General features: G+C 34.9%; 1 pseudogene; it reads left to right on the forward strand.

Moving 5' to 3' along the window:
• The first annotated feature begins 1,358 nt into the window (after positions 1-1,358).
• Positions 1,359-1,976, forward strand: LOC141489287 (PRELI domain-containing protein 1, mitochondrial pseudogene; annotated as a pseudogene).
• Positions 1,977-16,859: the final 14,883 nt, after the last annotated feature.

The following is a 16,859-nucleotide window of genomic DNA, read 5'->3' on the forward strand; positions in this document are numbered from 1 at the left end:
GCTTTATTTCTTCTTCATTGGTCAATTCACCATTTTCATTTCTGATACTAGTAATTTGGTATTCTTTCTTTTTTTATGAAATTAACCAAATGTTTTTTCAAAATAACTCTTATTTTTATTTATTAGGTTAATGTTTTTTCTTGATTTGCATTTTAAAATTTAATTTCAGAATTTCTAATTTGTTATTTAATTAGGGATCTTTCATTTTTTTTTCTTTTTTAGCTTTTTAGTTGCCTACTCAATTCCTTGATCTCCTCTTTCTTTACTTTATTCATATTATCATTTAGGGATATGAAATTTCCCCTAAAAATTCTTTTCCTGCATCCCATAAATTTTGGTATGATGCATTTTGCTATTATTTTTTTGGATGAAATAGTTGATTATTTCTTTGATTCATTGTTTGATTCATTCCTTCTTTAAAATTAAACTTAGTTTCTAAATAAATTTTTGTTTAACTTTCCATGGTCCTTTAATACATGTATTTTTATTGTATCATGATCTGAAAAGTGTTCATTTATTATTTCTGCCTTTCTACATTTGATTCTGCATTTTTAATACCCTACCATATGGTCAGTTTTGGTATAGGTATCAAGTCCTGCAGAGAAAAAAATATATTCTTTTTTATCACCATTTGGTTTTCTTCAGAGGCCTATGGTATCTAAGTTTTCACCTTCCTGTTTATTTTATGGTTACATTTATTTAATTCTGAGAGAAGTAAGTTGAGTTCTCCATATTATGGTTTTGTGGTAATTCATTCAACCTCTCCTATAAGAATTTTGAACACCATAACTAACATTTACATATATACATACATTAATATTTATACAAATATGGATCCATATATATATAACATACATATGTTTAATAATGTTTTAACTTCATTGCCTATAGTGCATTTTAAAAAGATATAGTTTCCTTTCTTATCCCTTTTAATGAGATCTATTTTCTCCTGTTGCTTTTTATGCTATCAGAATTACTATTCCTGATATTTTTACTTCCTCTGAAGCATAATATTTTACTTCAGGCTTTTCCCCTTTTCCCCCGTGTGTATATCGCTCTGCTTCAAATGTATTTCTTATAAACAATAAAATACAGATTTCTCACTTTTAATTCATTCTGCTCTCTGCTTCCATTTTATGGGAGAGTTCATTCCATTCACATTTCCAATTAAGATTGCCAATTCTGGGCAAAATGGCTTGATACCCCTTATGACAGCTGCGGTGGTGCTGGTGGTGGAAGCAACTGTGAAGGAGTCTTTGGGATGGTGTGGAGAGTGTGAATCAGGTGACTCTTCTCTAGTTCCCCATACTCCCCAAGGCTGTGGAACCCCTGACATAGCCCTGACCTCTGCCTGGATGATGGTGAAGTATTTATTGGGGCAGAGCCTGCTCTGTAGCTCTTGGGACCAAGTCTTTGGTGCCTTCTGGCATCATTACCCCAACCCCTATAACAAACATGTCTTGACAGAGGATATTGTGCACTGGGAGGTAACCCCTAACCAGAAGCTGCTGTCCAAGCAACTTCTAACAAAGACCAACAGGCTACCCAGCTGGGTGGAACGCTACTTTCCTGCTAATGTTGCCCATTCAGTGGACATACTTGAGGACTCTATTGTGGACCCACAGAACCAGACCATGATCACTTTCACCTGGAACATAAACCATGCCTGGTTGATGGTGATGGAGGAACGATGTATTTACTATGTGAACTGAAAATAGTGGCTGGACTGAAATTCAATGGGAAGCTGTTCAGTAATTTGGCCTAATGAGATTCAAAAGTAGTGTGACCAAGAACAACAAAGGCTTTGAGTACATCCCAAACTGCAGGGTGAAGCTGCTTCTGTGACACTTGTTGAAACAGCTAAAGAAGCAACTGAGAAGGTGAAGGAAAGTGCCCTCACAGCTACCAAGAAAGCTAAGGATCTGGCCAAGGCAGACACCAAGAAGCAGCAACAGGAACAGCAACATTATTTTTAAAGGAGTCACCACACTGCCTCCCCTGCAGCAAAAATGTCCTGCTGCCCTCCCAGATAGTCAGTTTCCAAGGCTGTGAGCCTCTTAGCAAGACCTGGCATTGGTCCCAGAGCCCCAGTCCCTGAGCAAACCATCAGTACAATGCAAGCCCATAGAAAATCCCAGCTCTTGTCCTGTTACCCACCCAATGTCTGATGTGTAGTTTATCATTAAAAATCAATTTTCAGTCCTGTCAAAGAAAAGATTGACAATTCTGTGTGCCTCTATGCAATCTTTACCCATTTTTACTTTTTCTTTCCCTTTCCTTCTTTCTTCTCCTCATCAATTTTTGCTCCCTTTCTCCTTTAACTTTGCTTTTTAATTTTAACTGTATTTACTCTTATACCTTATCTTTTAATAGATCTTTTTACCTTTTCTTTCCCTTTCCCCCTCTACTTCCCTATTGGGTAGGATAGATTTTTATTCCAATTGGTAATGTATGCTACTCCCTCTCTGAGACAAATCTATGGAGAAAGACAGTGTCCACATCCTCCCATCATTCCTTCCAATATAATAGATCTTTGGATCTATTCATCTGGTGTTATTTAAGGACTAATATCAAGCCTTCTCCTAATATAATCCTTTTTATGTTTTTATTTTGTTAACTGTGTTTTTTACTTACACATATGTGTGTCAAAATATACTCCATTTATCTCATATGATAGAAATACTATTCTCAAAGGTTGATTGATTGTTTAATAAACAGCATTACCTCATTTTCACTATATACCCTCCCCTCTTCTGTATCATTAGAAATACACTTTAGAGAGGTGGCTAGGTGGCGCAGTGGATAAAGAACCAGCCCTGGAGTCAGGAGTACCGGGGTTCAAATTTGGTCTGAGACACTTAATAATTACCTAGCTGTGTGGCCTTGGGCAAGCCACTTAACCCCATTTGTCTTGCAAAAACCTAAAAAAAGGAAAAAAAAGAAATACATTTTAGAGTCATGAATCACACACAATTATAATCATTTTATAACATCCCATTTTTCAAGTACCCTTTATGAACACACTTGGACACAATCCTCATGAACCAAAGCATCATGCAAAGCCAAATCATTTTATGAAACATTTATACCCCTCCAATTGTAGCCAAAGCATCAAGCAAAGCAAAATTTTTTCATGATGTTTTTCATGTCCAGTCTCTTTAAATAAATACTCTCCCTTTGTCTCTATAGTTCTACAACAGTAGCTCTATAGCCCTCTCTTATGGAAGTATCCAGTACACTCTCTCCTACTGTCCCTGTAGTATTCTATCCATAGTGCTAAAACTCTTCTATACCAAATTATGGATTAAGGTAAAATCACTTCCTAATCTCTTTATGTCCAATCCTTCCAAATATGCTCCCATCCTCTGTCCCTGTTATACAATATACCTCTAGCAAAGCAAGTCACTTCTGATTTAATTAAAATAGAACCTCTAAGTGCTCAAAATACTGAGACCCTCTGAAGTTCTCCTTTAAGGACTTTAAAATTGACTGAAAGACATGGGAGTCACTGGCACACGACTATCCTATGCTCTCACCATAGGTGCCCTCATCAGAGAAAGTGCTGAGCTCTATTAGCAAGGCAGATTTAAAATAGCTCAAAGGAAATCTGAGATACATAAATTTATAGTAAACACCCCAGGTGTTCACCTTGACTATTTTTGCCCTAATTGTGGTAGAGCACCATAAGCTTGCATTGGTCTGATCAGTCACAGTCAAACATGTTGTAATTTGTCTCAAACAGAATGATATCATTTTCTTCTTCTTTGATAACAAAGGAGAACTAATCATACTCATCTCCTCTATGTACAATCTCTTCAACTATATTCAACCTTTTTTTACTTTCCTAAGAGAAATATAATTCTCAAGAATCAAAAGTGTTGCCTTTCATTGAAGGATTATGTACAATTTAATGTTCTTGACTAACATTTCTTTTTTCCTCTTTTCATTTACCTTTTTATGCAACTCTTGAATTGTGTATTTGAAGATAGAACACTCTGTTCAGTTTTTGCCTTTTTAGCAGGAAATTTTAGAAATCCTCTATTTCATCGAAATCCATCTTTTCCCCTATCAGAATATGCTGAATTTTTCAGGGTAATAAATTCTTGGTTGTAATCCAAGGTCCCTTGTCCTCTAAAATATCATATTCCAGACCCTGCAACCCATTACTGTTGAAGTTGATAAGTCCTATGTAATTCTGATTGTGCTTCCTTTTTATTTAAATTGCTTCTTTTTGGCTGTTTTCAGCAATTACTCCTTTATTTTTAGATTTATGGAATCTGGCTATGATAGTCCTTGGAGTTTTTATCCTGTATCTCTTTCTGGAGGAGTTCTGTGTATTCTTTCACAGAATATTTCATCTTCTTGATCTAGCAGATTTGGATAATCATTCATAAATTATCTCTCCTAAATCTATTTTCCAGTAATTTATTTTTCCTAAAAGGTACTTTTTGTTTTATTCAATTTTTTTAGCCTTATGAATTTGTTTGATGAAATCTTGCTGTCTCAGATTCATTAGTTTCTTTTTGTACAATTCTAATTTTCTGGGTTTTATTTTCTACAGTTAACTTTTGTGCTTTCTTTTCCAGTTGATTAATTTTAATTTTTACTGAGTTATATTCCTTTTCCTGTTGAATGATTTTATTTTTGAGGAGTTACATTCTTTTCCCAGTTGATATTTTTACTTTATAAGGAGTTGATTTCTTTGGTCATTTTTTTTCATAATTTTCCTTCATGATTTCCATTTTTTTATTTTTATTTTTCCTCTCTTCTTTGTTTTTTTAAATCATTTTTAATGCTCTTCTATGAGGTTTTGGATTTCAGTTCAATTAATAGATTCCTTTGAGATTTCCTATGAGGTGATTTTTCATTCTTCTGAAATGGCATTTTAGTCTACTTTATCTAAATAGTAGCTTTCTATAGTTGACCCTCTTTTTGTTTTTGTTTTTGTTCATTTTGATAGTTGCATATATCATCTTGATCTTTTTGTGAAGGAGTTGTTGTCTGATCCCTGGTTTATCAGTGCTGAAGATGTTGCCTATGCAGCCCATTCAGAGGTTTGTTCCCAATTCAGTCTTGTCTTTTTCCCTAGTATTCCCAGGACTCTAACTTTGTCTGGTGATGGGTCTTTCCCTGCTGGCTTGCTAGCTAAGTGATGGGAACTGTGCTGCTCTCTAACTTCTGAGACCTGCACTGCACTGTGGTTAAAAGTCTCCCACTGGCTTTCTGTCTCTTCTACCTAGCTGGGTTTTACTTCCCAGTTCCACCAGAAAGGACAAAACTTTACATTGAACATCCTTCATAATGTCTACATTTGAAAACTCTCTTTAATTTTTGTTTTTCTTTTGGTGGGATTATGCTTATAATGTCTGTGTAGAGGCTTCATTTAACATTACAGAGGGAAAATGTTAGCTTCATAACGCCTTCTTGATTCTGCACTGGAAGTCCATAAGCTGTTTTTTTTTTAAATCTTGTCTACATGTAGTTCAAAACTTTGTTAACTATATTTCCTCGATCTATTTTAAAGATTCATCAATTTTTTTCTAATGAAATATTTCATATTTTCTTCCTTTTTACTATTTTAGACTTTGTTTAATTGCTTTTTGGTAGCTCATTAAGATATTAGCTTCTACTTATCCAATTCTAGATTTATGGAGTAATTTTAATTAATCTATGTCTCTTTTTCCATTTGACCAATTTTGCATCTTAATGAATTAGATTTTCATTAGAGATGTTTTGTACCTCTTTGACCATAGGCCAAATGTGTTATTTAGAAAGTTCTTTCCCTTTACTGAAGCTTTGAATTTCTCTTATCATTCAATCAATTTTGTTTTTAAGTGTAATTTTCATTTTCTTAATTAAAGATTTTATTTATTTATTTTGAGTTTTACAATTTTCCCCCCAATCTGACTTCCCTCCCCACACACACCCCACAAAAAGCAATTTGTTAGTTTTTACATTGTTCCCATGTTGTACATTGATCCAAATTCAGTGTGAAGAGAGAGAAATCATATCCTTAAGGAAGAAACGTAAAGTATAAGAGATAACAAGATCAGACAATAAGATATAAGAGGATTTTCCTTAATTAAAGGGAATAGTCCTTGAACTTTGTTCAAACTTCATGGCTCTTTATCTGGATACAGATGGTATTCTCCATTGAAGCCCAAAATTGTCACTAATTGTTGTACTGCTGAAATGAGCATGCCCATCAAGTTTGATCATCACCTCCATGTTGCTGTTAGAGTGAACAGTGTTTCTCTGGTTCTGCTCATCTCACTCAGCAGCAGTACATGAAAATCCCTCCAGTCTTCCCTGAATTCCCATCCCTCCTGGTTTCTAATAGAAGGGCTGCTATGAATATTTTTGTACAAGGGATGTTTTTACCCTTTTTATGCTCTCTTCAGGGTATAGACCCAGTAGTGCTATTGCTGGACCAAAGGGTGTGTAAAATTTTGTTGCCTTTTGGCTGTAGTTTCAAATTTCTCTCCAGAAAGGTTGAATGAGGGGCAGCTAGGTGGCACATTGGATAGAGCCCTGGACCTGGAGTCAGGAGGACCTGAGTTCAAATCCTTCCTCAGACACACGTAGCTTGTGGCCCTGGGCAAGCCAGTTAACCCCATTTGCCTTGCAAAAAAAACCTAAAATAAAACCAGTAAGTTTGAATTTCATAGCTCCACCAACAATGTAGTAGTATCCCAGATTTTCCACAACCCTTCCAACAATGATCATTATCCTTTCTGATCATATTGGCCAGTCGGAGAGGTGTGAGATGGTACCTCAGAGAAGCTACAATTTGCATTTCTGTAATAAGTAATGATTTAGAGTAATTTTTCATATGATTATGGATTGCTTTGATCTCCTCATCTATAAATTGCCTTTGCATATTCTTTGACCATTTGTCAACTAGGGAATAGCATTTTTTTAAAAAGCATGACTCAGGGGCAGCTATGTGGCGTAGTGGATAAAGCACCGGCCTTGGAGTCAGGAGTACCTGGGTTCAAATCTGGTCTCAGACACTTAATAATTTCCTAGCTGTGTGGCCTTGGGCAAGCCACTTAACCCCATTTGCCTTGCAAAAAAAAAAAAACTAAAAGTATGACTCAGTTCTCTGTATATTTTAGAAATGAGTACTTTGTCAGAAACATTAGTTATAAAGATTGTTTTCCAGTTTGCTATATTTCTTTTGATCTTGGTTACAGTGGTTTTATCTGTGCAAAAGCTTTTTAATTTAATGTAATCAAAATCATCTAGTTTGTTTTTAGTGATGTTCTCCATCTCTTCCTTAGTTATAAACTGCTTCCCTTTCCTTAGATCTCACAGGTAAACTAGTCCTTGATCTTCTAATTTACTTATAGTATTGTATTTTATGTCTAAATCCTGTATCTATTAGGATCTTTTCTTTGTATAGGGTGTGAGGTGTTGGTCTAATCTGAGTTTCTTCCATACCAACTTCCAATTTTCCAAGCAGTTTTTATCAAAGAGAGAGTTTTTATCCCAATAGCTGGACTCTTTGGGTTTATCAAACAGCAGATTACTACAATCATTTCCTGCTATTGCACCTAGTCTTTTCCACTGAAACATCACTCTTATTTCTTAGCCAGTATCAGACAGTTTTGATGACTGATGTTTTATAATATAATTTTAGATCGGTAGGGCTAAGCCCTCTTCTTTTGCACTTTTTTCATTAAATCCATGAAAATGCTTGACTTTTTATTTCTCCATATGAATTTAATTACCACTTTTTCTATCTCATTAAAGTAATTTTTTGGAATTTTGATAGGTAGGGCACTAAACAGGTAGTTTACTTTTGGTAGAATTGTCATTTTTATTATATTAGCTCTACCTATCCATGAGCAGCTGATATTTGCTCCAGTTATTTGAATCTGATTTGATTTGTGTGGGAACTGTTTTATAATTCTTTTCAAAAAGTTTCTGAGTCTGCCTTGGCAAATAGACTCCCAGGTATTTTATATTATCTGAAGTAACTTTGAATGGGATTTCTCTTTCTAGCTCATCCTGCTGTATCTTGCTAATCATATATGGAAAAGTTGAGGATTTGTGAGGGTTTATTTATATCCTGCAACTTTGATAAAATTGCTAATTGTTTCCACTAGTTTTTTGGAAGATTTCTGTGGATTCTCTAGGTAGACCATCATGTCATCCTCAAAGAGTGAGAGTTTTGTCTCTTCCTTCTCAATTCTAATTCCATCAATTTCTTTTTCTTCTCTAATTGCTGGAGCTAACATTTTTAATATGCTATTGAATAGTAGTGGTTATAATGGGCATTCTTTTTTTACTCCTGATCTTATTGGGAATGCCTCTAGCCTCTCCTAATTGAATATAATGTTTGTTGATGGTTTCAGATAGATATTGCTAATTATTCTAAGGAACAGTCCATTTATTCCTACACTCTGGTGTTTTTAGTCAGAATGGGTGCTGTATTTGTTAACAGCTTTTTCAGCATCTATTTATATGATCATATAATTTCTGATAGGTTTGTTGTTGATATAATTGAGTATACTAAAGGTTTTCCTAATATTGAACCAACCTTGCATTCCTGGGATAAATCGTACTTGATCATAAAGTATTATCCCAGTAATAACTTTTTGTAATAATTTTGCTAAGATTTAATTAAGATTTTTGCATCTGTATTCATCAGGGAGATAGGCCTATAATTTTCTTTCTCTGTTTTAACTCTTCTGTTTTAGGTATCTGCATCATATTGCTTTGATAGAAAGTCTTGGGCAGAATTCCATCTTCCCCTATTTTTCCAAAGACCTTATATAGAATTGGAACCAATTGTGCCTTAAATGTTTGGCAGAATTCACTTGTGGATGTATCTGGCCCTGGATATTTTTCCTCAGGGAGTGCAGTAATGGCTTGTTGAATTACTTTTTCTGAGGTAGGGTTATTTAGGTATTTAATTTCCTCTCCATTTAACCTGGGCAACATATATTTTTATAAATATTCATCCATTTCACTTAGATTATCAAATAGGTTTGCATAGATTTGGCAAAATAATTTAGAATTATTGCTTTAATTTCCTTCTCATTGGTAGTGAGTTCAACTTTTTACTTATGATACTAGCAATTTAGTTTTCTTCTTTTTTTAATCAAATTGACCAGAGGTTTATCCATTTCATTGTTTTTCTCATAAAACTAACTTTTGGTTTTACTTACTAATTCAATAGTTTTTTGTTTTCAATTTTATTAATTTCTCCTTTAATTTTTAAAATTTCTAGTTTGTTATTTAATAGGGGATTTTTAATTTGTTCGTTCTCTAATTTTTTAGTTGCATATTTAGTTCATTGATTTCCTCTTTCTCTAATTTATTCATGAAAGCATTTAAAGATATATAATATATCCCCTGACAGCTGCTTTGAGTGAATCCCATAGTTTTGGTATGCTGTTTCACTATTGTCATTATCTAGGATAAAATGATTGATTCTTTCTATAATTTGTTTTTTAATCCACTTGTTTCTATTAGGTTTTTGCAAGGCAATGGGGTTAAGTGGCTTGCCCAAGTCCATAAAGCTAGGTAATTATTAAGTGTCTGAGGTCAGATTTAAATTCAGGTACTCCTGACTACAGGGCTGGTGCTCTATTCACTGCACCACCTAGCTGCTCCTCCACTCATCCTTTAAAATGAGGTTATTCAGTTTCCAATTAGCTCTGGATCTATATCTCCCTGGCCCAATATTGCATATGACTTTTATTGCATTATGAACTATTTCTGCCTTTCTGCAGTTGTTTTTATGTCCTAGTAAATGATAAGTTTTTGTATGAGTGCCATGTACTGCAGAGAAAAATGTATATTCCTTTCTATCCACATTCAATTTCCTCCATAGGTCTACCATATCTAGTTTTTCTAACAATCTGTTTACCTCCTTAAGTTCTTTCTTGTTTATTTTATGATTCAATTTATCTAGATCTGCGAGTGGGAGATTGAGGTCTCCCATTAGTAGAGTTTTGCTGTCTATGAATTCCTTTAGTTCTTTCAGCTTCTCCTCTAAGAATTTGGATACTATCCCATTGGCTGCATATATATTCAATATTGAAATCACTTTATTTTCTATAGTACCTTATAGGAGGATATAGTCTCCTTCCTTATCTCTTTTAACGCTACCTATTTTTTTTGCAGCTGCTTTGTCTGAGATAAGGATTGCTACCCCTACTTTTTTTTTACGCAAAATATATTTTGTTCCAACCTTTTACCTTTACTCTATATGTATTTCCCTGCTTCAAATGAGTTCCTTGTAAGCAGCATATTGTAGGATTCTGGTTTGTAATCCACTCTGCTATTCACCTACGTTTTAAGGGAGAGTTCATCCCATTCACATTCAAAGTTATAATTACTAATTCTTTATGCCCTCCATGCTATCTTCCCTCTGTTTGTATTTTCCCCCTTCCCCACTTTTATCTATATTCCCCAGTATTTTGTTTCTGAATATCAACTCCTTCAGTGTGTTTGCCCTTCTTTATCCACCCCCCTTTCTTTCCCCTTTCCCTTTTCCCCTTTTCCCTTCCCTTCCTTCTGGTAGTTCCCCTTTTTTCTCCCCCTCCCTTTCTCTATCCCCCTCCCCTTTTCCACTTTTAATACTTGAAAGGTTAGATGTTTTTTTAATTTAACTGAGTATGTGTGTTAGTTGACTTTAAGCCAAGTCTGATGAAAAGAAGATTCAGGTATTTCTCATCTCCTCCCTTCTTCCCCTCTATTATCATAGATATTTTGTACCTCTTAGTGTAATGAGATTTACCCCATTCAATCCCCTCCCTCCTCCCATCTCCTTCCTGTCCTCCCTTTTAAGGAGATAGTGTTTTTAAATTATTCTATCTGAGTCATAGAAAATACTGAGTATCCATCACTCAGTATCCATCACTTCTAGCTAAAGTATATTCTATCTAATAGAGTTCCAGTTCTTGAGAGTTATATTAGAGTCTTTCTCCCAAGTAGGGTTATAGCCAGTTTGATCCCATTGGATAGCATTCTGATGGACAGTTCATGAGTATCCATCCCTTATGGCTAGGTATGCTCTCTCCGTTACAGTTACAGTTCTCAAGATTTATGAGTATCTTTTCCCATGCTGCAGTATAGCCACTTTCAACTTATTGGATAGCAGTTTTTTTCTTTACCCCCCCCTTTTTCATATACCTTTTTGTGTGTCTCTTGAACCTCCTGTTTTATGTCCAAGTTTTCTATTTTTCTGGTCTTTTCATCAGGAATTTTTGGAATTCTTCCATTTCCTTAAATGATTTTTTTTTAGGTTTTTGCAAGGCAAATAGGGTTAAGTGCCTTGCCCAAGGCCACACAGCTAGGTAATTATTAAGTGTCTGAGACCGGATTTGAACCCAGCTACTTCCTGACTCCAAGGCTGGTGCTTTATCGACTATACCATCTAGCTGCCCCCCATTTCTTTGAATGTCCATCTTTTCCCCTGAAAAAGAAGACTCAGCTTTGTAGGATAGTGAATACTTGGTTGCATTTCAAGCTCCCTTGCTCTTCAGAATATCTTTTTCCAGTCCCTTTGTCCTTTAATGTTTATGCATCCAGTTCCTGCCTAATCCTTACTGTGGTTCCTTGTTTCTTGCTGGCTGTATGCAGGATATTCTTTGTTATCTGATAGTCCTAGAATTTGGCAACAACATTCCTTGGTGTTTTCATTTTAGTATCTCTTTATGGAGGGGACTGATGTATTCTTTCAATAACTACTTTGCTCTCTGGTTCCATGATATCAGGGCAATTTTCCATCACTAAATTCTGTAATATAAAGTCCAGGCTTTTTTTTCTCTTAAATGTTTTCAGGACATCCAGTAATTTTCAGGTTGCCCCTCCACGATCTATTCTTGAGGTCAGTGGTTTTGCTGATGAAGTGTTTTAAATTTTCTTCTATTTTTTTATATTTTTTGATTTTGCTTAACAGGCTCTTGCTGTGTCACAAAGTCATTAGTTTCCACAGTCTCCATTCTTTATTTTAGAGAGTTTTATTTATTTACCTTTTGCAACACTTTTTCTAATTGGTCAATTCTACTTTTGAAAGACCTTTCCATTTGACCAGTTGAGGTTTTGAGAGAATTATTTTCATTTTGCTTTTGCCCAATTGAGGGTCTGAGAGCATTATTCTCATTTTGTATTTGTCCAATTGGAATTTCCAATGATTTGTTTTCTTGTTGCAAGCTATTAATTGTCTCTCCCAAATTTTCCAATTGATTTTTAACCCCCCTCCTTATTTCTTCAAGGAAGTTTTCCTGTGCTGGAGACCAGATCACATTCTCCTCAGAGGTTCTAGGTCTCTCTGAGTTACGGTCTTTTCCTTCTAAGAATTTTTCTATGGATCCACCTTTCCGCTGACTTTTCTTCATTTTGCTAGGACCTTGAGTTGGGGAGGTACTGGCTCACAGAGGTTTGGTGTTGGGATCCTTAGAGGCTTTACTCACTTAGTGCAATTTGTCCGATTGGCCAATAGGAGGTACTGGTTGCCTTCTTTGGAGTGTCTGTGACCTTGATTGAGGCCTTCTCCCTTAGCCTGAAGGGAGTGATTGCTGCTTTTGTCTTCAATCAATGGTAGGCTTTACCCTGGAGTGTGGTCAACCCTCTCCCTATTGTCAGCTGGGTTTGATCCTCTGCTCACACGCTTGTGACTGGGACAGAAGTAGTCTTTAATTGTGTTTGTTCTGGGAAGAGGCCTCAGCTGCAATAGAGGCTTGGACTTACAGTTCCTCAGACCAGGGGAACCCAGGGATGGTGTCTGCAGCTCTCCTGCATTGGAACTCTCCCCACAGCCATGGAAGCAAGCTCCAGAGGGTCAGCACCAACACCAATGCCTCTGTTCCCTAGTTGACCCAAGCCCCTATAGTTGACCAGGCTGTAGCCCTGCTCATCAAGCAGGTCTGGCTCTTGGGCCCTCAGGCTGTGGGGCTCCAACCCTGCTGCTAATCAGGCCGATCCACAGCTGAACTGCCCTCGGTGCCCACAACTGTGGAATACAAATCCTGAGGTAGATCTTCTTTCTCCTTGCTTTTCTTTCTGGGTTTTGTTGATCAGATTTCTTTTAAGAGGTTTTTTTCATATCATAGATGGGGAAAGATCAGGAGACTTTAGAACTGTGCCTTGTCTTCTTTCCACCATCTTGGCCGGAAGTCAAGTGTAATTTTTCTTATGCATTTTGAGTCACTTTATCAAGCCAATAATTCAATTTTCAAAGCTGTTTTCATCACATTAAATTCTTTTAATACTTTTCACTACCACTTTCATTTGATTTTTAAAGTATTTCTTTATGGTTCTTTCTTAACTCTTCCATAAATTCATGTTTGAGCTTGTGTCCAGTTTCCACATTTTTTTGAGATTTTTCTTAGAGTAGAGCTATTTTCACAATGTTATCTTTTTCTGAGTTTGTGTTTTGATCTTCCTTATTACCAGCATAGCTTTTTATGGTCCAATCAATTTTTAAAATTGTTTTCTCTCCTGGAAATTCTTGCATGAACTGATGCCAAGTGATGTTAGTACAACCATGAGAACATTGCATATATTTTAAAATGATTTATTCATTTGTTTTCACATTACAAAAATAATCTTGTTTTTTAGGAAGATTTTATTCATTTTGAGATTTACAATTTTCCCCTAATCTTGCTTCCCTCTCCCCCAACCCCACAGAAGGCAGTCTGCTAGTCTTTATATTGGTTTTGTGGTATACATTGATCTAAGTTAAATGTGATGAGAGAGAAATCATATCCTTAAGGAAGAAGAATAAAGTATAAGAGACAGCAAAATTACATAATAAGATAACAGGTTTTTCCCTAAGTTAAAAGTAATAGTCTTTGGTCTTTGTTTAATCTCCACAGTTCTTTTTCTGGATATTGATGGTATTCTCCATTGCAGGTAGCCCAAAATTGTCCCTGATTGTTGCACTGATGAAATAAGCAAGTCCAACAAGCTTGATTATCACTCCCATGTTGCTGTTAGGGTGTAAAATGTTTTTTCTGGTTCTGCTCATCTCAATCAACATCAGTTCATGCAAATCCTTCCAGGTTTTCCTGAATAATAATCTTGTTGTAAAAGTAAAATAGGGCCCCCCCAAAAGATAGAGAAACCTCAAGAGAAATGGAGTGAGAGAGGAAAAGAGTGTGCTTCAGTCTGCATTTAGATACCATTGGTTCTTATTGCATTCCTTATCATAAATCCATTAGAGAAGTTGCTTCAATATTTTTTTCCACATTTGCTATAGATAATTGTATTTCCCCCCTTTCTCTTCTCTACTCCCATTTATTCTATTTTCTCTCTCCTTTCACCCTGTCCCTCCTCAAAACTATGTTGTATCTGACTATCCTCTCCCATGATCTTCCCTCTCTTCTATCACATACATCACCCTCCCTTCCCCCTGTCCCCTTTTTCCCATCTCTTTCCCCTCCTTTATCTTCTAGGGTATGATAGATTTATATACAATATTAAATTTGTAGAACATTGTGTATATAGAGATATAGATATAGATATAAATATAGATATAGATATAGATAGATAGATAGATAGATAGATATTAGCAGCAATACTGTGTGAGGATCAACTAAAATGGATTAAGCTCCTCTCAGAAAATTAGGGATGAAGGAAAATTCTCAGATTTATGATAGAAAATGCCTTCCATATCCATAGGAAAAACTATGGAGTATGAATGCTATATATATACATACATATATATATATATATATATATATATATATATATATATATATCATTTTAGCATGTAAGTGATGCTCCCTCTAAGCCCCCTTTCCCCTTATGACTCAAAGAATTTTCCTTCTTACCTGGAAATGAAACCAGAAAATGGATATAGGCAATGGAGTTGCCAAAGAGCATAACATATTACATCCATTATTAATAAATGCATCCAATATAAAATATTCCTGATTTGTTGTCAAGTTACTTTATAGTCTTTGAGTGTAGTACTCTCAAAATTCTTCCTACTGTTGATGCCTGGGTAACTGTCTTCAAGGACATCTGCTGTTATTGATGATCCATGTGCTCCAGGCTAGTCTCCACTTTCCTGCTTGAAAAATATCTTATCTTGATCTTGTGTTGTCTGTGTCCTTTCAGAGTTCAATTTAGATGAGATTTTAAACTAGTTTGGAAGAGAATATTGGGAAACCTCTGTTAAAGTATTTCTTCTATTTTATCATCTTAGCTCCTTTGAATTCTACTTTTTAAATGGTATTATTTCATGAATTTCTTTTCTTTTGCTTCTGTTTAGTTCAATCTGTCTGTGTATCTAAATTTTACTAGGTATCTCAGAAACTATACTTTTTGTGTTTTCTTATGTCTCAACATCAGATTTTTTTCCTGAAGCACCACACTAGATGGGAACCCCTTTCATTTCTATTTATTAACCATTAGAGAAAGAGTTGCAATAAAAAATTTTGTTTTTATGTTAATTATCTTCTTGCTTTGATCTCTTGCTTTGATATTGACCTGTAATGGTATTACCTGAGACAAATGTTTAGAATACTTCATTCACTTTTTGTATGGTCCTATTTTTTGCCCAGGAGTTTCAAATAAGTTATGTTCTTAAATAAAATCATTCAAGTTTGGGCATCTGAGAATTCATCCAAGCAAAGTCACATAAGTTGCATTATTCACAAGAAAAATTCAACCTATTATTCATTAATGAAAATTGAATCATTGACATTTAAAGGAAGGATTTCTACTGTTCAAAATCAACATGGAGAATGTGGATACTGATTTAGCCATTACAATATTAATATCAGTTAGTTATACAATTAACAGAATCATCAGGAAAACATTATCATATTTGTCTTCCTATGAAAAAGTACTCATGGTATTTTCTCTATGAAAAAGAAGTGATCATTACATTGGCATCCCAGCTCCATAAACTAAAGAAAGACAGTGAAACTCAAAACTCTGTTATGGTATGACAGGTCCAGCAACATTTCTAAAAAAGTACTATTTTACTCAATAAATTTTTGTGGAGCTCTTTAGAGGCTATTATACTGGAGATAATTCAACTAAAATGCTAAAATCAACTATTGATTCTATGTCTAGGCATTTGATTATGTTTAACTCACTTTGCTAATTTGAGAAGCAGAAAATTTAGTAGGAAAAATACCTGATGTGTAATCAATGAAGAGGAATCCAAGGCCTAGCGCTGTTTTTGTTGTTATTGATGATGTTGTTATCTGTGTCCTTGTATTAATCATTTGATTGATTCTCACTTTAATTTTCTAATTTTTAAAATAAGAACAATGGACTAGATTTCTTCTATGATTCTTTCTAACTCTCAGTGTTTGTTATCATGATACTTTTTCTCTGTCTAAATTTCTCTACAGAAACTTCTTTCATGTTTTAAGACTGTACTTAGACTTTTGAGACTGCCTGCATTTTCAACTTTTTGTGCTAACTGGAATTTGAAAGTACTTTTTATTGGGCCATGTAGAGATCTCTGCTACCATGTAAAATAAAATGGGTAACATATATCTGATGAATTCAGTCCAATTTAATATTTTCACCTAGGACAAGTTAAACTCAGTAGTAGACTTGGATTTCCAGAAGAATTCCATAGATGTAAAAAAAAAAAAAACAATGAAACTTTATTCATTTTTAAAATTTATTTATTTATTTTGAATTTTATAATTTTTCCCCCTAATCTTGCTCCCTTACCCCACCCTCCATAGACAGCAGTCTGTTTGTCTTTACACTGGCATACACTGATCTAAGTTGAATGTGACGAGAGAGAAATTATATCCTTAAGGGAAGAAAAATTAAGTATAAGAGATAGTAAAATTACATAATAGTAATATAAATTTTTTAAAATTAAAGATAATAGTTTTTAATCTTTGTTGAAACTCCACAATTATTTC

The sequence above is a fragment of the Macrotis lagotis genome, chromosome 5, assembly GCF_037893015.1.
Source record: "Macrotis lagotis isolate mMagLag1 chromosome 5, bilby.v1.9.chrom.fasta, whole genome shotgun sequence".
NCBI classification, from domain to species: Eukaryota; Metazoa; Chordata; class Mammalia; order Peramelemorphia; family Peramelidae; genus Macrotis; species Macrotis lagotis.